Below are 9,134 nucleotides of genomic sequence, written 5' to 3'. Positions count from 1 at the left end.
TGAGGTAATACTGACCCTACAACCTCTCATAGAAGACAGGTTAAGAAAAGGCAAACCTACGTCTATAGCATTCATAGACTTAGAGAAAGTTTTTGATTACGTTGACTGGAATACAAAATGCAGAGAGAGAAAGGCTATTTATAATGTGTACAGAAACCAGATGGCAGTTATAAGAGTTGAGGGACATGAAAGGGAAGCAGAGGTTGAGAAGGGCGTGAGACAGGGTTGTAACCCACCCCAGATGTTATTCAACCTGTGTATTGAGCAAGCAGTAAAGAAAACAAAAGAAAACTTTGGAGTAGGAATTAAAGTCCAGGGAGAAGGAATAAAAACCTTGAGGTTTGCAGATGACATTGTAATTGTGTCAGAGACAGAAAAGGACTTGAAAGAGCAGTTGAACGGAATGGACAGTGTCTTGAAAGGAGGGTATAAGATGAACATCAACAAAAGCAAAACGAGGATAATGGAATGTAGTCAAATTAAATTGGGTGATACTGCGGGAATTAGATTAGGAAATGAGACGCTTAAAAGAGTAAATGAGTTTTTCTATTTGGGGAGGAAAATAACTGATGATGGCCGAAGTAGAGAGGATACAAAATGTACACTGGCTATAGCAAGAATAGCATTTCTGAAGTAGAGAAATTTAACATCAAGGACAGATTTAAGTGTCAGGAAGCCATTTCTGAAAGTATTTGTATGGAGCGTAGCCAAGTATGGAAGTGAAACATGGACGATAAATAGTTTAGACAAGAAGAGAATAGAAATGTGGTGCTACAGAAGAATGCTGAAAATTAGATGGGTAGATCACATTAACTAATGAGGAGTTACTGAATAGAATTGGGGAGAAGAGAAGTTTGTGACACAACTTGACTAGAAGAAGGGATCAATTCGTAGGACATGTTCTAAGGCATCAAGGGATCACCAATTTAGTATTGGAGGGCAGCGTGGAGGGTAAAAATCGAGGGAGACCAAGAGATGAATACACTAAGCAGATTCAGAAGGATGTAGGTTGCAGTAGGTACTGGGAGATGAAGAGACTTGCACAGGATAGAGTAGCAGGGAGAGCTGCATCGAACCAGTCTCAGGACTGAAGACCACCACAACAACATCTGTAGTGTTACATGCCATTTAGGCAATCGACATTTCTTACTCCCTATTTATGACAAGGAAAGATGATTGTGACAAAATACCAAAGTAGTGTTAGGCAGGGAAACAGTTGTGAAGTACATACTGAGCACAATTTTCTTTCACAGCCGTGCAGAGGTGAACGGAGAGGTGTGCGGTTCGAGCAATCGGCAAGACGCGACGGCGTACGAATGTCCCAACCTGCTGTGTGCGGGGCCTTTTACTTTCGAAATCGCGGTTTGGCGGTGCCTCGACTGTCGAGGAGCACATACCCTCTCTGAGAACATAAAAAAGTAATGAACAATGAATGCTCTAAAATGCAATGTCACTTCTTGTCAAGCATTTGAGGGACATGTTATATTTAATTTATATTGTATCTGCTCAAGTGAGCAGACAGCCAGTGATGGAATGTTGACATCATTTTGTAATCAGAGTAGATATTGTTTTTCCTTCCACCAATAACAGCTGCAAAGGAGAAGAGTTGAAGTCTTTCCAGGGCAAAGCACTGTTCTACGCAGATACAGCTTTGCAGGACCTTCACGTAAAGAAGACAATTAACAGTGGCCGAGTTGCATTAAAGGTACATTAACACGATATGTTGTGTGGCAGACCGAGTGCTCTGCCTCAGCTCGAAACTCTTAAGAACAGGGTGAAAAAAATTTCACCCTGCTGTGATCCACCGTGTCACACACACACTATGAGGTGTCTCACAGCAGAGTTCGTGGGCAAAGTGACTCCTGAGGTGTCCCACGTACAATGCGAGAATTTCCGCCACCACCACACCTCGAGGTGGCAGCCGGAAGACAGCCGGCTGTGGCGAAAAGTGTCTTCAGCCGTTCGCGAACTGCGGTCGGCTCCTCCTGCATCCGCACGCAGCTTGCACACGTCCCACCCGTCCTGGCGAGACTAACTGAAGAAGTAAACTGAAAAAGTAGACAGAATCGCAGACAGCTTGCTACCCTCCTGAAATGTCACTGAAGTCTGCCGATGCCTCAATTGGCTACGTAGCTGCCTACTCTGAAGAAATGAAAAATGCACTACAGGTTGCACGAATTTGCACTTACAGTTAAAAACGTGAGCTCTAAGCTCTTAAACAGAAAAACATCCACGAAATTTAAGAAATGTACTACGAGGAAAATGCAGGAAAAACTAAGTACCTAACTTACCACTCTAAAGATATGTATCAGGTGACAGCTGGGGCCTGACTAATTGGAATACTAAACGAACAGATACTTGTTCTAGGAACGAGAGTACACGTTAGTGAAGAAATGCCTAACCGATGACCCTAAGGCGTCTACGTGTACCGCAGCTGAAGAGGTGAGAGCTACACACTTTTAATACTGTTTTACTTGTCTAAGTGTTTTAGTGTTGCCATTTTACAATACTGTCGTAATTGTGTTTGTCGGTCATCCGAAACGTACCCTCTGCGCAAGGTAGTCTGTACAAAACTCGGAATGCAAAAGGTCGTACAACTTTGACTGTACCCGAACTGTAGTTAAGAGTCTCAAAAGGACGCGAGGTAAAGAAATCGGTAATTGAGACGAGGCTGTTACCTGTACTCCAATGTTACTGCCTGTACCAGTGAGTGGTGCAGTAGTAGTACAGGAAAGTGAAGGCGAACTCGGGAAGGAAACCAATGTTCTGGGTGAAATAATAGACGAGACTTTGCGAATGGCGTTGTAAGTCTGTGACAGTGTGATGCCCCCCCCCCCCCCGCCCCCCCACTTACAAAATGAGTCTGTGATGAAAGATACTTCTCGTCTACGGATCATCCCTGTGCTCTTCATCAATCCTACCTGGTAACAAACCTACTCTGTCGAGCAATACACGTGCAACTTTGTGAAAATCTGAGGAGACAATCTTACTTGAAATGAGGATAATAATCTCACACGTACTGCAATGTTACTTAGTAGGTAGCACTCCGTCTTCGGGCCACGAGTGGCCCAGCGGGACCGTCCGATCGCCGTGTCGTCCTCAAGGAGGATGCGGATAGGAGGGGCGTGGGGTCAGCACACCGCTCTCCCAGTCGTTATGACGGTTTTCTTTGACCGGAGCTGCTACTATTCGGTCGAGTAGCTCCTCAGTTGGCATCACGAGGCTGAGAGCACCCCGAAAAATGGCAACAGCGTATGGCGGATGTTACTTAGCAGGTGATAAAAATTTTACAAAAAAAGATCATTCTAAAAAGAGTAAGAAGAAACAGTTATTTATCAGAAAAACACAACTGTGATTTTATATAACAAATGCAGCATAATCGCTGGAAAGTCAGAGAATCATTACTGGAAAAGGAAAAAGTTAAGCTTTACAATCCTTTTCTGTTACCCTTTTTCTGAGATAATCTCTTCTTTTGTCGTAGCGAATGTGTGAGCTGTACAAATCTCTCGATTGGAATGAGAAAATGAAACAATATTTTGAGTAAACTGCATGCAGATTTATAGTATAAAATGTACAAGTTAATGTAAACTGATTGATCACTGCACATGTCAATTCGAGTAGTTCTAAACCGAGAAGATTTAAAAACATTAATGCCCGATTTACCACCATTACGGCTAGCATTGGAATAACTAGTTAAAGAAGTTGTGACACAATAGAGCTTACAGGGATCACAAGAAACTAAAAAGTTTAATTTTCCAATATTTACGACACTGGACTGTGCGAGTACGTCAACCGGATGGTCGTCGACAACCTTCTTTACTTTGTAAAGATCATTAACGACATCATCATCAGACATAAAATAAATATTTCTGCAATTCAGGATAAAATGTTATGTTTATATAGATTCCCAAATAGTTCATCTTGTGCCAAATTGAACAGGGTCATCACATTCTTTCTTCTAGTAGCTCAGTGATAGTAAATTGTCAACAGAGTTTCTTACAGATCCTCTCCGTTAATGCAGAGTTTGACTCGATCCACGTGCCCGGAGGTTCCCTCCTGCGATGGAATCTGTGTAGCACAGCGAATGAACGGCTGCTGTGCTCGGTGAGCTCACAGTAACAGTCCCCGTCAAATATTAACCTCATTTATATTCAGAATGGAACGTCTCAGTGGCACCCAGTCATCTGCCACACTGGGTATCCTGCTGGTTATATTAAAAATTAAAGATAGGACAGTTATTCCTACATTTAGGCACTATAAAGCACGGTACACAAGCAGTTCCTTTCCCCCGTCTTTACGTGTTAGAAGGTTTGAAACAAATGAATCAATAAACAAAGGTAATTTGTGCAAAAGTAAAATTTGTATGTGGCTGAGAAAGTCTGAAATTCATCACTTGCCAATTTTATTCTGCTTTACACTTTAATGCTGCATTCATCCCTCGTCTATTTAGTTGGCTTTTTTAAATTTTATTTTTATGTGTCTGTGTGTGTAAAATATTTTTATTTAATGTAATGACCTGTACAATATTATTCATTCACATACAGTGCCCTGTAAATTCAGTCACAAAAGGCAACCTTCGGTGACATCAGATGGGCCAAGTTGTGCATTAAAAGGCCAATACAGTCTTTGCAAGCTACTTCTGTAACATACACTAACAATAAATTATGACTAATGCTAATCCATTTCCTCCTCTTCTTCCTGAAGCATTTCTGCTTACGCAGGTCATTAACAGAGCCTCTTCCATTCTTTTTTCTCCCAGTCTTTCATTCGCCATTTCCTCCATTGTAACTCCCTTCAGTTTAAATCTTTCTCCAGATGGTCTCGCCATCTTGTTCTTGGTCTTTCGTCTGCCTCAAAGGTCTTCTTACACCTCTTTTTTTGCGCCGTTATTTAATGTGGCCAAACCATTTCAGGCTATTTCTCTCCATAGTTTCTTTTACAGGATTGATATGAAATGCACTCCATACCATTTCGTTCCTTATTCTGTTCCTTCTCGTAGTACCCGGGATCCCCCGTAGAAAGCGCACCTCTGTCACTCTTATTCTGCTCAGATTTTTGTTACAGTCTGAGATTCTGATCTGTAGAATGAAAGTGATAGATAATACAACTTGTATGTCACAATGTTTGCTTTTGCAGGTATTTTCCAGTCTCATGTCAGATATACAATAATAAAATTCTGGACAATTTTATACCCTCTCCAAAATTTCACCCTTGATGTTTTCTTCCTTGGTTAGCTACCTTCCTAGATATACAAAAGCATCTGCTTCCTTAATAATTTTTTTCCTTACAACTTCCTTCCTTAATTTTTCCCACTGATTTTCACTACCTCATTTTCTTTCAAGGTTATTTCCATGTCTGCTTCTTCAGTTACCCTCTGGCACATTTTTTTTTTCCTGCTCATTGTGTAAAATGCATGTTTGACCATCAGCTGCTTTTATTTTAAACCCAAATATCAACAGGTTTCAGTCATGGACAATCTTCAAGGATAAGGGTTAAAATGATTTAAGGCACCACATTACATTTGTTATTACTTAAATAATTCGTAGAGCATGCCACGAATATCTGTGACACAGGACTTTTAGAAGCAAACATACTAAGTGTATACATTGTCTATGTGCACTAAACATTACAGTCACGTGGAATTTACAGTCCTGAGTCCAAATATTCTCATAAATTGTAGGTGGTGTGGTTAATGAACCAGTTTCTCACTTTACTTTCGGTATGTGGGGATTTTCAATTTCTTGTCCAATGGTCTGCAAGTAACTTCCTCAAGATACTGGCACTGTCCATTACGAACCATAGGTATAGGCACATAATCTGTACGGAAACTACTGCTACTGTTGTGGCTGTTGACTGCACAGTTCACCTTTGTTATTCACATACACCATTACAGGTGGTATGTAAGGCACGAACGGGTAAGAATCTGTAGCTCCCTAACTAGGCTTCTTTAAGCTGTTCAGTTGTCAGCTGTACATAATACCCGTGCTGCACATTTCTGTACAACAGCTGCATTACTGCAGAAAGATTATGCCATAAGACGGTCTCGAGTGAAAATATGCCAACAGTTCTACCTGCAGGTCAGCATGAGAAGAGTGCCAGCCAGGCAGAACTGACCCCCTCGAGTGCTGGTGCCCGCTCAGTTTGTTACCCATCACTCTCTAGACTTGCAGCTAACTTCAGATAGACCTATATCTATACACTCTGTAAGGAATACACTAGTCAGTGGGGGATTGTCAATGATTTTATTCCAAACGAAAGCCATGGTATGTTGATAGAGACAATAAAAAAAACACACAAACAAATTTCAAGCTTTCGCAACCCGAGGTTGCTTCATCAGGAAACACACACAAAAATATATATATGCAGACACAGGCAGACATGTAAATGCAAAGAGGTTGGGCAGAGATGTCAGTTGAGGCGGAAGTACAGAGGAAAAGATGTATTAAAGAAATTTGTAATTTAAACTTAAAGTGTAACACTGTTTTCTATCATTTTACGAATGCACACCTGGCACGTGAAGAGCAGATCTAAATAATTAGATTTGTTATCTTAGTTATTCTTCTACAAATTAAGTTTGAACACAGGAAATTTTTTCGACTTTGTATCACATCTACATTCATATTCAGCAAGCTACCGAAGTGTGTGGCTGAGGGTACTTATTGCAACACTGCCGCACCCCCCCCCCCCCCCCCCCCCCCCGTTTTCCCTGTTCCGTATACGAGTAGTGTCTGGGAAGAACTGTCAATCAACGTACATACGAAATAAATTTTCTCGTTGTGCTTATTATGTGCAAGATATTTATAAAAACTTTGTGCTGCCCGACTCTTCAAATATCTGCTCCCAAAATTTAACACCCCTCTGCCTGCCTCAGTAGTATGTCTAGCACCTCTGCAATTCTCTCACACATATTAATTGATTCTGTAACAAAACTTGTCACACTGCACTTTTTATGATAGTGTCACAATTAACTGTGAAGCTGCAATACGGCCTGACCAGTGGTAAGCTGTGATGTTCTGCTCGCTGCTGTCGAGTGGCCCCGTGCCCTACCCCTGCACGAGGCATCCCCCCCACACACAGGGAATTTGCCAGCAGACTCATTTGTCACTCATCAGAGGCCTCATCGAGTGAGCGTACGTTTTGCAGGTAATTTAAATCGCACACTGACCTGTGACTTAATTGAGTTATTTCCTGTAAACTGACCACTATGACATTTTATACAGCCTTTCTTAATAAGAAGAGTTGTCTGCTGTATGAAGTTTCAGTTTCATACCTCAAATATTGTGGGGGGGAAAAAAAAAAAGAAAAAAAAAAAAAAAAAAACACCAAAACCTACATCTTTCACCTCCCCATCAAAAGGAACAGCCTGACAAAATGTTTTTGTAAAGACATCAAAAAGTGGCTAAAATAAATACTTCATTACCTAACATCCAATATTTTCTTCATAACAGTCAAAATTCTGTAATGTTTCAGTTTCTGAGCAGTAATTACTATCACCAGTTATCTGACATTTAATTTGTCATGCTGCAGAGCGAGTGAGGGAGGGAGGGAGGGAGTGAACGCAGCACGTACGTGACCTGCTAGTCTCTGAATTCGTTCGCGATTATGTAGGAGTGTGTGCATTATCTCGTGTAACGTAGCATCGAGTGTTGTACGTGGTACAGATACTTAATGTAAAGTAGCCAGTTTTTAAATTCTACAAACATTCTTTAATTCTCTCATTAAGACAACAAAACATGGGATTACTGATTATTTTCCATTTTTGTATTCAGAAAATACGAAGCGTGTAGAATGATTAACGTACATTCAGAGTTTGGGGGATCAGTCACCGAGGGAAATTGCAATGCTTCGTGTGAGAAGCTGTACAGCAGTTACGGTGAGGTTCCCCTGGCACATCCTCGATCTCGTGGCAAATGTACGGAACGAGAAGTACATCCAATCTGAGTGTGCCGAGACACTTATTACTTGCATCAGATTAGGCACTTAAGTTTCCGACACGCACAATCTGCAATCTATCGAGGAGACAGCACAACCCTGGGGTCTGGGATTTGTCCGAAATTTTGTGTGGTGAAAGAGTACCCCTGACACCGAACGTCATTAAAATATTAGGACACACTACTAGGAAAATCCCGAGAAAAATCGATCCAAAGTTTCTTAGGTGCCTTACGAGTATAAAATGTTAGTCCATTGCCGAGCCGCCGTCTGGCCTACATGGTTAGCAGTAGGACCGTTACGCCAGAGGTCTCGGGTTTGATTCCTCCTCCGGTACTTTTTTCCTTCTGTTGCTTGCAAAATTGCAGCGCATTGTTACAGGAGAATCGTGAAATTAATTCCCAGGAAGACTGTATAAAAATTCATTCTATAATTCACCATCAGTTATCGTCACCAATATTCCGAGACACGATTCAATATGCCTGGTTTGGCTCAAAATTATCAGAAACTCAAAACATTTTCGTAAATGTTAATGGGGTATATTTTTGTACAGATTTATTGCAAACGCCCTGTGACTGTAAAAAAATCCGCTTTTATATGCTGCGCAAGATGTCGCAAAAATTATTGCTTTGTTTTTACGATAATTACCACTGCGGTTCTTGTTTATAATTATTATATGTATAAAAATTGAATGTTGTTATTCTGACTAAAAACCCAATGATTCTCCTCCTATACTTTACAATGAATAATGGAAAACCCACCGCCATGAATTGTGTTGTTGGACAAAAAGAAAATAATTTTTATTCAATATTTTAACTAACTTGTTAAAGATAATGTACGTTTGGGAAACTTTTTGAATAATTGGTGGACTACCAAAAGAAAATGAAACAGAAGAAAAACAAGTGCCAGAGGAGGTATAGAACCCGAGACCTTTGACGTAAGAGTCAGAGCCCTAACTAAACATCTAGGCCATACGGCGGCTCGGCACTGGTCTAAGATTTTATACTCATATGGCACCTAAGAAACTTAGGATCAATTTTCCCAGGATTTTCCGGGTAGTGTGTCCTAATATTTTAACCACGTGAGGTGTTAGGGGTCCTTTCACCGCACAAAATTTCGGACAAATCCCCAACCCCACACTCGTGCCGTCTCCTTGTATGACGGACTGGCACTTCGTCCTACTTTATTATCAATTTGACGAACAG

The sequence above is a fragment of the Schistocerca americana genome, chromosome 11, assembly GCF_021461395.2.
Source record: "Schistocerca americana isolate TAMUIC-IGC-003095 chromosome 11, iqSchAmer2.1, whole genome shotgun sequence".
NCBI classification, from domain to species: Eukaryota; Metazoa; Arthropoda; class Insecta; order Orthoptera; family Acrididae; genus Schistocerca; species Schistocerca americana.
Note: the sequence above shows the minus strand (reverse complement) of the source record.